Genomic DNA, 14,688 nt, shown 5'->3' with positions numbered 1-14,688 from the left:
GTAAAATAGTTTGTCTCAGTTCGTGACACTTATTTTCCACTTTGCTTTCTCCTGTGTAAGGCTTTGTATCATCCTGGTCTAGGAATCCCTCCTGGAGAGCAAGAAAAGAATCCATCACCCACATTTAGGCTGGTGGTGAGGTCTGGCTTCTCTTTCACTTCTCCACAGAAATGTTGCCTGACCTTAGGAAAGACAGAACTGGTGGATGGTGAGAGTCCACAATTTGTGTTTCACAATAGACCGTTAAAGGATGACCATAGACGATGATCACAAGGGCCTTACTGGTTAGAACAGTACTTCTCAACCTCAGCGGAACAAAAACTACCTTTATATAATAAACATTTCATAATGATCCTTTACTACTCAAAGATGGCATTCATAGGAATGTGACCTGTAGAAAAATTAAAATAAATCAATAGAGAGCCTATAACACAAAAAGAAATAACAGAAAAATAAGTTGTAATATGTAGTCCTATATATAAGCACACAGGGGCACCTACCCTGAAAATAGAGCCACAGTACATGCACTAGCAATGCATACAGGCATTTGAACACAATTGGCATTTGAATGCCTTTTAGAAATGATAAATACTTTAATAAAACTAATTGTGTACTCCTTTAAATTTATATGGAAATGACTTTCTGGGTAATCTAATGTTTATGAAAACTATATAAGAATTTTCTTTATTTATTTTGCATATAAAACAGAGTGAATTCTGAGCTTAATAGTGAGAGGGTTTGTTTGTTTTCTTTTCTTTCTTTCTTTCTTTCCTTTTTTTTTTTTTTTTTTTTGAGGTAGCATTTCACTCTAGTCCAGAATGACCTGGAATTCACTATGTACTCTCAGGGTAGCCTCAAACTCATGGTGATCTCCTACCTCTGCCTCCCAACTGCTGGGAATAAAGGTGTGCACCACCACACCCTGGTAGGTTTCTTTCTTTGTACATTTCTGTTGGGAAATTTTCAAGTTTCACATTGTGTTGGAATGTCTCACACACTGCAGATGCCTGGCCTCCTGGATGCTGCTCTACCCAGTAACTGCTTTGTTACCCCTAGCCAACCTGACAAGGAAAAAATGCCCTGAGATTTGCTAAGTGTCCCAGTTGAGAGCTACTGTTTGCAATACAGAGTTTCAAAGTGTTTTCACAGACGTGAATTTACAAAGAACTGTCCCATATATTATCCAATTTAATCCACCCCTAAACTTGTGAGGAGGACATTACCACTCTCATTTGCTGACTCAGAAACTTTAGCTCCAAGTATTGATGTGGAAAGTAAAAGCCATTCACCACAGCAAGCATATCTTTATCATTTCCTAGACCCATCAGTCTGAAACACAGACATCAAAGAGAGAATAGCTGATGTAATTATGCTTAATACCAGAAAACTCCATCACCTTTAACTTGGCCATTGAATCCTAGGTTGTAAAATGTATTAATCATTAGGCACATGTTATTTGAATTGAAATTAAAATACAATTTCCCAGCTATTTGACACAGTTCAAATGCTTAAAGAGACACATATGAACCCAGTGTACTAGCATATGCCTGTAATCTCAGAACTTGGAAGGTGGAGAATCGGGAGTTCAAGGTTACCCTCAGCTACTTAGAGAGTTCTAGGCCAGCTAAGTCCACATGAGACCTTGTCTTTAAAAAATAATTATGGGGGCTGGAGAGATGGCTTAGTGGTTAAGACATTTGCCTGCAAAGCCAAAGGACCTCAGTTTGATTCCCCAGGACCCACATGAGCCAGATGCACAAGTGACACATGCATCTGAAGTTCATTTGCAGTAGCTAGAGGCCCTGGCATGCCCGTTCTCTCTTTCTTTCTGTCTCTCTCTCTCTCTCTCTCTCTTTCTCTCTCTCTCTCTCTCTCAAATAAATACATTAATTTTTTTAATTATAGAAGTTATCAATAAAAATAAATATAAAAAAGAGATATGGCTGGTGGCAACTACATTGGACAGCACAGAGGTAAGCCCTGTCAGATAGCCCCGGTAGACATTTTCCATTAATTGTTAAGATTTTTCTTGTCTCTTGTGTGAATGTGCACATGTGTACATACTCATACACACACACGCACACACACACACACACCAGACACTGTGCTCAGCCTCATTGGCTTCTTTATGATATTCTGTGCTCAGAATGCCCAGCTTCAATCACCACTGGATCTATGCATTGCCTATTTTCTCTCTCATCAGACCCTGTGCTTCTTGAGAGCAGGCCTGTACTTTACTCACATTTGCATCACCACTACCTCATTCCATGCCTGGCTCTCATTTGGTGTCCAATATTCATAATCAACACTGCTTCCCCTTTCTTTTTCTTTTAATCCTTTTTTTAAATATTTTTTTTGTTCATTTTTTATTTATTTATTTGAGAGCGACAGACACAGGGAGAAAGACAGATAGAGGGAGAGAGATAGAATGGGCGCCAGGGCTTGCAGCCACTGCAAAGGAACTCCAGATGCATGCGCCCCCTTGTGCATCTGGCTAACGTGGGACCTGGGGAACCGAGCCTCGAACCGGGGTCCTTAGGCTTCACAGGCAAGCGCTTAACCGCTAAGCCATCTCTCCAGCCCTCTTTTAATCCTAATCATGTATGAGTGACTGGTGATGTAAGCACCTATGCTCCCATACAATATATATGTTTGTGTGTGTGCGCGTGCGCACATGCGCGCACAGGGAACTGGATGTATCTGGAAAGGATCATACTAAATGAGGTAACACAGGCCCCCAAAGCCAAATGCCACATGTTCTCTCTCATATGTGGGTCCTAGCTACAAATGTTAAACATATAAATGAGTTGGAGTAAAAATTGGTAATGGAGTCCAGTAAGCTAGAAAGGGGCTATAAGGGAGGGAAGGGAAGGGAGGACTTAATGAGATAGTATTCAACATATTTAGATAGATGAACAGATTACTGGGAGTTCAATGGCTTAAGTGATGACATGGGAAGAGATTGAGTAAAAGAAGGGTGGGGAATGTTAATAAAAATTCAAGATGTTATGAATAAGCCATATGAAATCCTACTTTTTTGGATAATGGAGCTCCCAGAAGCCATAGACTGTTACTAGAAAAATTTCAGTGCCAGGGATGGGATATCTTCCAGTGAGTTGTTGGCCAGGGAGGTCCCTGATGCCCCCAATAATGGCTATTGCCAAGGATCTTGGTTTCCCACCAGAAATAGATGGCGATATTCTATTGCTAGAGACTCCACCTGCTTTGGTTACAAGATCGCTGAAAAATAAAGCTGGAGCTCAGCTAAAGACCATCAGAGAAAACCTGGAAAAAGCTATGCTACAGGTAGCCCTATTGGATAGAGAAGTCTTCAGCAGTGAAAACAGTGGACACTGCAAACCTTAAGTTTGGCCATCCAGGCAAAATGACTGAATGGGTGAAATAGTAGCATGTCTCTTTTTGAGGAAACCAACCACTCTCTAATTGGACTGGAGGCCTGCTCCATGGGAGGGAATGCATACCTGGTACTGAAAACCTAATCAAAAGCCCATGGCAGGGGAGGTCATGAGCCCTAGAAGTATAATGTCTGCTCTTGTCTGGCTAAATGCATATGTTATGCCCACCAAACTGCCCTGTAAGCAGTTTTCTTAATATTCATAACCATATATAAATTCTACTGTCACTTTTGGTTAGATAAGCTTCTCTTTTCAGATGGTAGTGACCACTAGGATGACCTAAAAGACACCATAGCTCTGAGAGGTGACAGAGGAGTGTTCAGCTCTGAAACATCTCTATCACACCTTCCAAGGAGCAGGGTCAATTGCAGAAGAGGTGGTGGAAAGAATGTAAGAGCCAAAGGAAGGGTAGGACTGCTTATAATGCAATCTTCCAGTCACAAATTGGCCTTGATACTCATGACCTCACAGTGCCTAGCACTACCTTCACAAGACCCTTATAATAGGAGGGAAAGATGAAGATATCAAAATAAAAGAGACTAATTGAGGGGGCAGGAGACAGGATGAGAGTGGATTTGTCAGGGGACAGGAAGGGAATTATTATGACTTACTGCCTATAATTATGAAAGTTGTCAATAAAAAGGGTTTTAAAGAAGAAAAAAATATGTCATTTTATTGATCTATTTGTATGTTTGTTTGTTTGTTTGAGAGAGAGAGAATGGGTCAGCCAGGGCCTCCAGTTGCTACAAACTCCAGACACATGTGCTACCTTGTGCATCTGGCTTACATGGGTACTAGGGAATCAAACCTGAGTCTTTAGGCTTCATAGCCAAGAGCCTTAACTGCTAAACCATCTCTCCAGCCCATAATTTGATTAATCTTGAACTCCAGCTTATAAATTTTGCTTAAAATTTGGAGCCAGGCATAGTGGTGCATGCTTTTAATCCCAGCACTTGAAAGGCAGATGTAGGAAGATTGCTGTGAGTTCAAGGCTATCCTGAGACTACAAAGTGAATTCCAGATCAGCCTGAGATAGTGTGAGACCCTACCTCAAAAAATCAAAAAAAAAAAAAAAAGAAAGAAAGAAAGAAAGAAAGAAAGAAAGAAAGAAAGAAAAGAAATACCAAGTTTGAGTGTTCACAATCACTCTGAGTAACCAGTGCGCTTGTGGAAATTTAACAGATAGGGAAAGCACAGCTCTTCACTACTTGCTTGCTCCAATGTTCTCAAAAGAACTCTGCAGTACATAAAATGTCAGGCTATCATTCAGCAATATTTGTGTAGTTTGTGTTTGAAGAGTATGAACTAAATGTTATGAGAACTGAGAATTGCACATTATGGTTGAAGAATGGGTCATGGTAGAGCAAAAATTAAGGGTAAGAGGTCACTTACTGAGGGTCTTAAAACAGCAGCAGGATGCCAGGTGTGGTGGTGCATGCCTTTAATCCCAGCTCTTGGGAGGCAGAGGTAGGAGGATTGCAGTGAGTTGAGGCCACACTGAGACTACATAGTGAATTCCAGGAGAGCCTGAGCTAGAATGAAACCTTACCTCAAAAAAGAAAAAAAAAGAAAGAAAAAAGAAAAAAAGAAACCAAACAAAACAAAACAGTAGCAGGGTTTGCATGAACACTATAGGAAGGGATTGTTGGTCTGGAGACAAGCACCATGGGTAGAAGGAAAACATTCAATCAAGGAATCAAGAGAAAAATCAATGTGACATTGGCAAGGATGAGCTGATAGGAAAATGCATTGTAGTTTTTAGTAACTCCTAGCCTTGTGCTCTTAACATAGATGGCAATGAGGAGAAGACCTCACCTCAGTGTAGTGGAAACTATGTCTTTTGCCTGAAAATAACAGTTTCCTCAAATTTCTCTCAGATTGTGCCAAGGCATGTGGTTCTCTCAAGTCTGTCCACTAGTCCCTGGATTCACTTTTGTTTACTTGACTGCCCACACCTCAGCCAGGAGGAGAAAACAAGCAAAACAGATGGTGCAGGATAGAAACATTCTAGATAATTTTTATTACTTTAAAGCCATAAAGTCGATGGTCACTTCTCTGCTGTCCTGGAGCTAGAACCAAAGCCCACAGGGCTGAAGAGATGGCTTGGTGGTTAAAAGTAGTTGTTGCACAAGCCTGTCAACTGGAGTTCGGATCCCCAGCACCCATGTAAAGCTAGATACAAAGTGGTGTCTGTAATCCCGATGTGCTTATGCAGTGAGCAGACAGGAGAATCACAGAGCTCATGGGCCAGCTGATCTTACCCTCCCAAGGGAAAATAACAAGAGAGACCTGGTCTCAAACAAGGTGGAAGAGGTGATCCAATATGCTGAGGTTGTTCTCTATCACTACACATGCTGTGGCCTACATCCACCCCCATTACTACTACTACTATGACAATGATGATGATAAATAGTAGTTGTGAAAAACAGCATGCAGAAAACTCGAGCCAAGAAACACTGATGCCCTACTGGGTGTTCACTCTACCTCTCAATCAGGATCCAATAACAAAAAAGGATGATAGAATGTAAAAATGCCATCAAGATTTAAACTTTTTCACTCACTCCATAGTATGCCCTGTAAATGTGTTCATTATGGCTATGGTGGTTTAAAACATAAAACATTCCCGATAAGCTTATGCATTTGAATACTTAATTTCCAGCTGGTGGTGCTGTTTTGGAAGGTTTGGCATCTTGGTGGGGGGTGGAGCCTTGCCAAAGGAAGTGTGTCACTGATGGGGGGGTACTTGAGTGGTTATGGTCAGGCTTCAGGTGCTGGTCTCTCTCTGTGTCCTGTGCTACACTGTGATGCCAGCCTCCTGCTCCTGCCATGTTTTCCCCACTAGGATGGACTCTACTCTGTGGAACTCTAAACCAAATTAAACCCTTTTCCTTCCACGAACTGCTTCTGGTTAGGTATTTTGTCCCAACAAGAAGAAAGTGACAGATACAACATTCACAAGCTCAAGAACATTGGGCCGTTGCAAAGATTCAGTACAACGGACAGTCGAGCAATTAGCAGGAATGATTCATGTCTATATACTTGCTCCATAAAGCTCTGCAATATGACGGTGCCCAGCTCTGCTTCTCCTTCCTACAAAGCATATAGATCTAAAGAACAGTAAAAGGTAATTAAAAACACTTAATAGGTTAATCACATTTAGTCTTATATTTGTCTAATGCAGACACTGGTTTGCTAGTGATATAGCTGTGAGACATTATCTTGAGCCAAGATAATGAATCAGATACTTAATGGATATGTGGAAACGGAAATATTCTTGTAAAATTACAAAAATGCAAGCCAATAATACACTAAACTGTAATAAAGTTTACGATTGAAATTCTGAGCAGGCATGTTAGATCCTGTGTCTTTTTTTTTCTTGAAAGATTATATATTTTGTAAGGCTTGAAGACTTGAATGATATCACATTCATTTTTTTTTTTTTTACAGATAAATATATCTCATAGGCTGTTCTTCATCACAAATAGATGTGACTTTGCCTTGTTTCACTAGTTCTCTACATTAAAAAATGGACATGGAAGCCAGACCCTGGTTATCAAATAAGCAGTTGATCTAGTTCAAAAGTTCAGGTTCTTTACAGCAGAATATTTAGTGAGAGGCTGAAAGCCCCATGCTGCGCGATGGTGCTGCGTATGTGATTCCTCTTGTGAAGTGTGATTTTTGACTATGGTTAAAAGTTAAAATCCATGGGGAGACTGAACACCAATGGCTCTGCATGCTATAACTCATGGAATAATGGGCTTAGAAACTTCTTACCTGAGAGAAGGCCTGAACAATGGAGTGGGAGGTTGAAGTGACCCAGAACTGTGTGACTCCACTGAGCTTCAGAGGAAGAGCAAGAATCCAGGCTTCAAAACAGGGCTTCATAGAAGACGAAGGAGGACAAAACAGAGTGATTTTGATAAGCTTTTTCTTCAGAGGCATGTAGGGAGAGACACGATCACAAAGCTTCCAAATGTCACATACACCCCAGACATCAGGAAGTATCTACAAGGAACTAGGAGTTTAAAAAAAAAAAAACAACTTTGTAAAATTTCGCTAAATTAGGGCTGGTGAGATGGTTCAGAAGTCAAAGGCACTTGCTTGTAAAGTCTGCTAGTCTGGATTGGCTTAGGTTTGATGCACAAAGCCAGATGCACAAAGTGGTGCGTTGCATCTGGAGTTTGTAGTAGCAGGAGGCCCTGGAGTGGCACCATTTCATGGGCCAGGGCCCTGGATTGAATAGAATAGAGACAATGCACGGAGCATCAGTATTCATCTCTCTCGGCTTCCTCACCATCGACTATGTGACCAGCTGCCTCAAGCTCCTGCCACCATGCCTTCTCCACCATAGTGACTTTAGCCTCAAACTGTAAATCAAAATGAACCTTTCCTTTCCTCCTTCTTTCTTTCTTCCCTCCCTCCCTCCCTTCCTTCATTCCTGTCTAAGTTGGTTCTTGGTCACAGCAGTAAAAAACAAAAATAGCCAATGGAGGTTCTTATGATGTTCTTAGCATTTTGATACTACTTGTCAATACTGGCATTTTTGGTTCATTCTTTGCTCTTGCCACACATGCTAGAATATTAGTTCCCCTTTTACTTGAAGGATGTTCTATAGGTTTGATCTCCATCAGCTACCCAGTGAGAAGTTTAACAAAAAATAGCAGATTCTTTCTTTTCATGGTGGGAAGGTTGGAGACAGGCTTAACCGTGAAGCTCAGGTGGCCCTGGAACTTGCTCAGTAGCCTAGGCTGGTATTGAATTCATGATCCTCCTGCCTCCATGTATTGAGTGTCGGGATTACAGAAAGGTGTCACTATATCAGGCTTCTATTAGATTGCTTCTTAAAGGAGAAACTGAGCTCTTACACATAAAAAGATAGCTAACAATGCAAAACAGTCATACTTAGCCCTATAAATACCATGCTAAATTAAAACTGTAGGCAGCAGACATCGGGAAGATAATTCAGGTGAGAAAGCTACAGATGAGAAAATCCACACTGGGCCGCTTCACTCTTTAACCACTGAGCCATCTACCCAGTCCCCTCTTGACTCTTTATTCCTCCCCACCACCGCCCCGCACCCCAAGGTAGAGAGTTTCACCCAGCTAAACTGACACTCACTCTGCAGCCTCAGGCTATCCTCCTTCTGAATGCTGGAATTTAAGGCATGCACCACACCAACTCCTCTTCTCTCTTGAACGTGCATTTGCTTGTTTTCCCAAAACTTACTCTTCTTATACATTTTTGCTTTTGTTTTTGTTTTTGAGGTAGGATCTCACTCTAGCCCAGGCTGATCTGGAATTCACTATGTAGTCTCAGGCTGGCCTTGAACTCATGGCAATCCTTGTACCTTAGTCTCTTGAGAGCTAAGATTAAAGGTGTGCACCAACATGCCCTGCTTCTTATACACTTTCTAAAATTTGTGTGTATGTGCATATGTATGCAGGTATGTGTGTCAGTGTATGCATGTGTGTGGAGGCCAGAGTAAAACCTCAGGTGTCATTATCAAGAATGTCATCTAACTTTTGTGGGGAGGGGTCAAGGTTGGGTCCAGCATGCCCTGGAACTCACTCTGTAGTTCAGGTTGGTCTCAATGGCGATCCTCCTACCTTTGCTTCTCTACTACTAGGACTAAAGGTGTACGGCACCACATTCAACTCATGCACCTTTTAAAATAAGGGTCTCTCTCACCAACTAGACTTGACTGGATGTCCTGCAAGCCCAGAGATACCCTTGTCTATGTCTCCCCAGCACTGGAATTACAGGCATGTGCCACCACATCCAGCATTTCTATGTGGGTTTGGGGATCAAGTATGTCCTTAAGCTTGCAAGACAAACACTTTCTGACTGAGCCATCTTCCCAGCCTAACTTGTGCATTTCTGGAAGAAAGTGTAGAGGAAGAGATGGAGAATACTAAGGAAGGGGATTATTATGAAATATTCAAGAAGATGAATCCAGGTGGATACGCATAAGGAGAAAGAAATAGCGACATGCATTCCCTGCCTCCTGCCACATGGTACTCCATGCTACTTTTTCTCTGTCAGTAAGAAGGCTATCATCAGAAGTGAAACCAAGTGATCTTGGAACCTCTACAACCATGAGCCAAAATAAACTTCTTAATAAAGACCAGCCTCAAGTATTTTATTATAGTATAAAAAATCCCTCAGGTGCTAGAGAGATGGCTTAGTGGTTAAGGACCCAGGTTCAATTCTCCAGGTCCTACAAAAGCCAGATGCACAAGGTGGTGCATGCTTCTGGAGTAAGTTTGCAGTGGCTGGAAGCCCTGGTGCACCCATTCTCATTCTCTCTCTCTCTGTCTCAAATAATAAATAAAATGTTAAAAAGAGAAAAACCAATAAAAATAAACGCTCAGAATAATAGACAAGTTTTGGAGAAAATATTTTGTCAGCAGCTTATGGCTATGACTAGTTAAGTATTCCAGCTTTGATTATATTATTACAATTTTAAAAGTAAAGCTACTAACTATAACCAGAACTGTTGCTTGCAATTAAGCTTACTATACAGGGGAAACTAAAGGAGCTTGCTTCTAAAGCCTGCCAGTGGGGTTTGATACCCCAGTACCTACATGAAGCCAGATGCACAAAGTGGCCAATGCATATGGAGTTTGTTTGCAGTGGCAAGAGGCCATGGTGCACCCATTCTCTCTCTCTCTCTCTCTCTCCCAGCAAATAATTTTTGTGAAAGATTCAAGAAATAGGAAAGAAGGCAAAGCATAAAATAACAGTTTGGAATGGGCTTTCACCATCTGAAATCCCCATGCTTGACTGACACATCTCATCAGTTACACCTTTAAAACTCTGAAAGGTTCATCTGCCAAGCATAGGCCTTTGGTATTGTGCTTACATATGGCACTCATCACAATTCATCAAGTCCTTTAAATATATTTGTTGTTGTTGTTGTGTGTGTTTGAGAGGTGGACTTGCTATGTAGCTCTAGATGGCCTGGAATTTATTATTTAGATCAGGTCTTGAACTGAATTTGAACCCTGGGCTCTAACTCCCAAGTTCTGGGAATTTCAGGAGTGAACCAGCACATCTGGCTTTTGATTTTGGGCTTATTAAAAGGGAACATATTTATCCATTCTGTGCAGTGGAAGCCACCCAGCTGAACTACCTGATCCCATCACCACCTCCCGCCCCTGGCTCAGACGTCTGCCTTACAACATGACACAGGCCAGTGTGCACCTTTCTATGGTGAAAAGAAACTGTGAAATATACTCAAATGCATAAAAAATATACTCACCCAAATAACTACAGATGCGTGCAGTTCGCAGATTTAACTGAACTCTGAGTAAAATGAAACATCACCCAGATATACAGTGTACAGAGCCCAGAGCAGGCTACCTCCTCTATGAGTAAGTGAAAAACCATCAGTGGAGATTTCACCTGGAGCACTTACAAGAGCTGCTGGGCAGAGGGTGATGTGATTTATAGTGCTGGCCCTGACTAGTGTCACAATTACTTGAAATATGATATGCTCCTATGCAGCTATATTTCTATAACTAATATTTTCTCTTAACAAAGATAAGATATAGTTCCTATCATGTAACTGAGCTTAATGTCATAAAGTTAGGCTTAGAATAAATTAGTCCTACAAATGGAATTTTAAGTAAGAGTAAAAGCATTGTGGGGGAGGAGGGAGCACAAAGAGGTTTCTGAACCAGTGGAATAAAATGTAAAACAAGTAAGAATACACAACACACAGGAAAAGGAAATTGGGCAGTGAAATATAGGGCCAGAGAGGCCCAAACACGTAATACAGACCTAAGGCTATGAGCTGCTGAGGCAACTGGCTGTGGGCCCCATCTGCACACACAGAGCTGAGGGCCTCTGAGCCGAAGAAGGAATAAGGTAGTGGCACTTTCTTTTGCCTTTTCTGAGTGGAAGGAGCCACTGCTCTGACTCTTTCTTTGAACTTTCTCTCAGTCCAAAATCAGATTTAGAAATTTTGACTATGATACTTACATAGCAATCCAGAACACACACACACACACACACACACACACACACACACAAACACATGTGCACATATGTATGGACTCATGCACATATGCACACATAGTATAGTGATGATGTTATCCAGTGTTGTCTGTTCTCTTCCATCCCAACTCATTGTTGTAAACTTCTATGTCACAATGTCACATATTACAGGGTTGAATTGCCCAAAATTCAGATAACCCCCAGGAACTTAAAAAGTTACCTTATTTGGGGACCATGTCCCACAGAGGCAATCAGGTTAAAATAATGTCATGACAGTAGGTCTGTCCTGGACAGCCTCAGGTTGCTGGGATGAACTTCTGAGCCAGACATACTTATGGAGGAAGGGATTCAGTGAAGCATACAGATAGAGGGGAAGTTCTATGATGGCAGAAGAAGCTGGCCACTTTCACTGGTCCATGCAGAGACAAAGAGAAGCCACCACCACCATCACCATAAGCAAGCACACTCCAGGAACCCTAGGCAGAGCTGAAGCACACTGCATATCTTAGGCTAGAAATTCCACCCTCAAACACACCTCAGAACTGGACCCTAAGATCCACCCACAGTGAGTGACACCTCTTCCCGCCAGGCAGCTGGAAATCAAAGCAGCTTTAATAAAACTGAATCGATTGAGAGACATCCATTCAAACTATCACAGGGTCATAATCTAATATGGCTGATGTCCTTACAAGGAAAGGAAATTTGGAGACCGTGACAGGAGAAAGGCAATATGAACGGACATAGAAGAAGACAGCCACCTGGGAGCCAGCAAGGTAGGATGGGAATAGATGCTTGCTTCACAGTTCTCAGACACCTCAACTCCAGACTTCCAGCTTCCACTGCTGAGACAGATCATGAATTTCCATTTGAGCCATTTGTTCTTCTTTGTTACATGGTATTCCCAGAGAACTAACATGTAGGTTGATTTCATGCCTTGTTACTGGACCTTAAAAAGCAGTTCAGAAAATGTGACTCTGCTCCCACTGCCCTCTTTATCATCCTTTAAACGCTTGTCTTGGAGACTTGCGCAGAGACATCTCTGCCCCCAGCACAGACGATGGCATCTCTGGAAGAGCCAACATCCGATGCTGGAAATTCATCCACTACTTCATCTTTTGGAGTCACATGTAGAAGCCAAATGTCTCCTTATCACAACATTCATCCTGGTGCTTGACTCCTCGGGCTATGGCACTTTGGACCTAAATTCTTTCCTTCAGTTGTTTGTAGCCATTTCCTTGAATAATACACACCTGGGCTATTTTTGTCCTCCCCTGATACCCACCTTCCTAGAAAGTGGGGTTGCCTCCTTCTCTTTTCAGGCCCATACTGCTCTAAAGTGCCAGCCCATGCTCACCTTCACCCATAATTTTTTGTCCCTCATGAGTGAGAATAATCTCTTCCTTCTGAAAACATCTAAGTACTGTGATAATTAGTCATTTAACAGCTGGCCCAGAGCTGGAGAGATAGCTCAGCTGTTCAAAGGCACTCGCTTGCAAAGCCTGCCTGCCAGTGTTCCACTTCCCAGTACCCAGGTAAAGCCAGATATACACTGTGGCACATTGTTTTCCTTGCAGTGGCAAGAAGCCCTGGGTTGCTCATATTCACACAGACTCTCTTTTCCTCTCTCTCTCTCTCTTTTTCCTCTCTCAAAGAAATAATTAATTTCTTTTGATAGAGAAAGCCAGAGATTTGCAACAGCAGAAGCACACTACAGGCCCAAGGCTGGAGGGATCAAGGGGAACATAGTGATAATTTCTGCAGCCCAGAGTTTGGGGTCACATCACACATCACAGAAGTAGGAACTATGTCAGACCTGTTCAAAGCAAGGGCTGTGTGGAAGGTATTGCAGGTGGTTTTGCTTTCTGAAGTAGAAAATCTAGGACAAAACCTGTGAATATTTTTAAATTTGCTTTTTTTTTTTTTTGGTTTTTCGAGGTAGGGTCTCACTCTGGCTCAGGCTGACCTGGAATTCACTATGTAGTCTCAGGGTGGCCTTGAACTCATGGTGATCCTCCTACCTCTGCCTCCCGAGTGCTGGGATTAAAGGCGTGCGCCACCACACCCGCCAAATTTGCTTTTTGACATTTTCCTTTACTTATATTATATTTTGATTGCTTACACATCACATTACCCTCTCACTCCCCTCAGTCTCACTTTACTCCTTCTTTCTTCCTCTCATCACTTACTAGTGATTATGCCACAAAGAGAATGGCTTCTCCTCCCCCTCTCCCACCCTGTGCCAAGTGTTAGCTCAGTGGGGAGGGAGTGGCTTCCCAAGAAGTCCTCTATGTATAACAGAATGCTGACGGTCCCCGTCATGTGCAGATCTTGTGCAGGTAATCACAGCTGCTCTTGTGAGTTCATGATTGCAACGGCTTTGTCATGACCAGACACCACATTTTCACAGCTCTCCTTCCCATCTTCAGCACTTACATTCCCTAAATCCTGGAGGGGATTATGTATATGTTCCCGGTAGGGCCAAGTACTCATCCACCACTTAGTTTCAGCACTTGACCAGTTATGAATCTCTGCATTGACCAGATCCCACTGCCAGGTAAAAAATGAATGAATGAATGAATAAACAAATAAATAAGCAAATACATAATAAAACTTTTCTGACCACAAGCTTTAAGTCCAACCCCGTGCTCTGGAAGACAAGATTATGCACTCTCACTCTAGATTCTACTTGTCTCTCTCAGAGTACCTTCAATAAAGCCTACAGACCCTGCCCTCACTGTACACAAATGTCAGGGCTTGCTGGGTGTGGTGACTGATGCTCAACTATAATCCCAGAGATTGGAAGATTGAAGTAGAGCAAAAGTTTGAGATCAGCCTGGACTACATGGGAAGACTTTCTCACTAGAGTTCAAAATGAAACTCATGAGAAGCCAAAACTCTTTGTATAAGTTAATGTTTTTTGAATTTTGTAAAAAAAAAATACCTAACAAATACTTCACCATGTTCACGGAAGGATCCATGAGATCCCAGAGCAGTCAATGGCAGCTAATGATTGCTTGAAGAGGTGAGTCAGGTTCTTTGTGGTATAGCTATTGTTAACTTGCACACTCCATGGTAAATAACCTTCCACCCATGATCATGAAAGTGACTCTATTTTTTTTATTGAGAATTTTACTCTATTAACATTTTGCATATTTGTCATATTCCCATTGAGTTATACTTTAAGGTTTTATCTCCCCACCCCTATTACACTAAGGGCCCTCCTCAATGGGGTGATCAGTATTCACTGCAGGATCATGAATGCACTAGTCTCTG

This window comes from Jaculus jaculus, chromosome 2, assembly GCF_020740685.1.
Source record: "Jaculus jaculus isolate mJacJac1 chromosome 2, mJacJac1.mat.Y.cur, whole genome shotgun sequence".
In the NCBI taxonomy this organism is placed as follows: domain Eukaryota; kingdom Metazoa; phylum Chordata; class Mammalia; order Rodentia; family Dipodidae; genus Jaculus; species Jaculus jaculus.
This window is presented reverse-complemented; position numbering follows the sequence as displayed.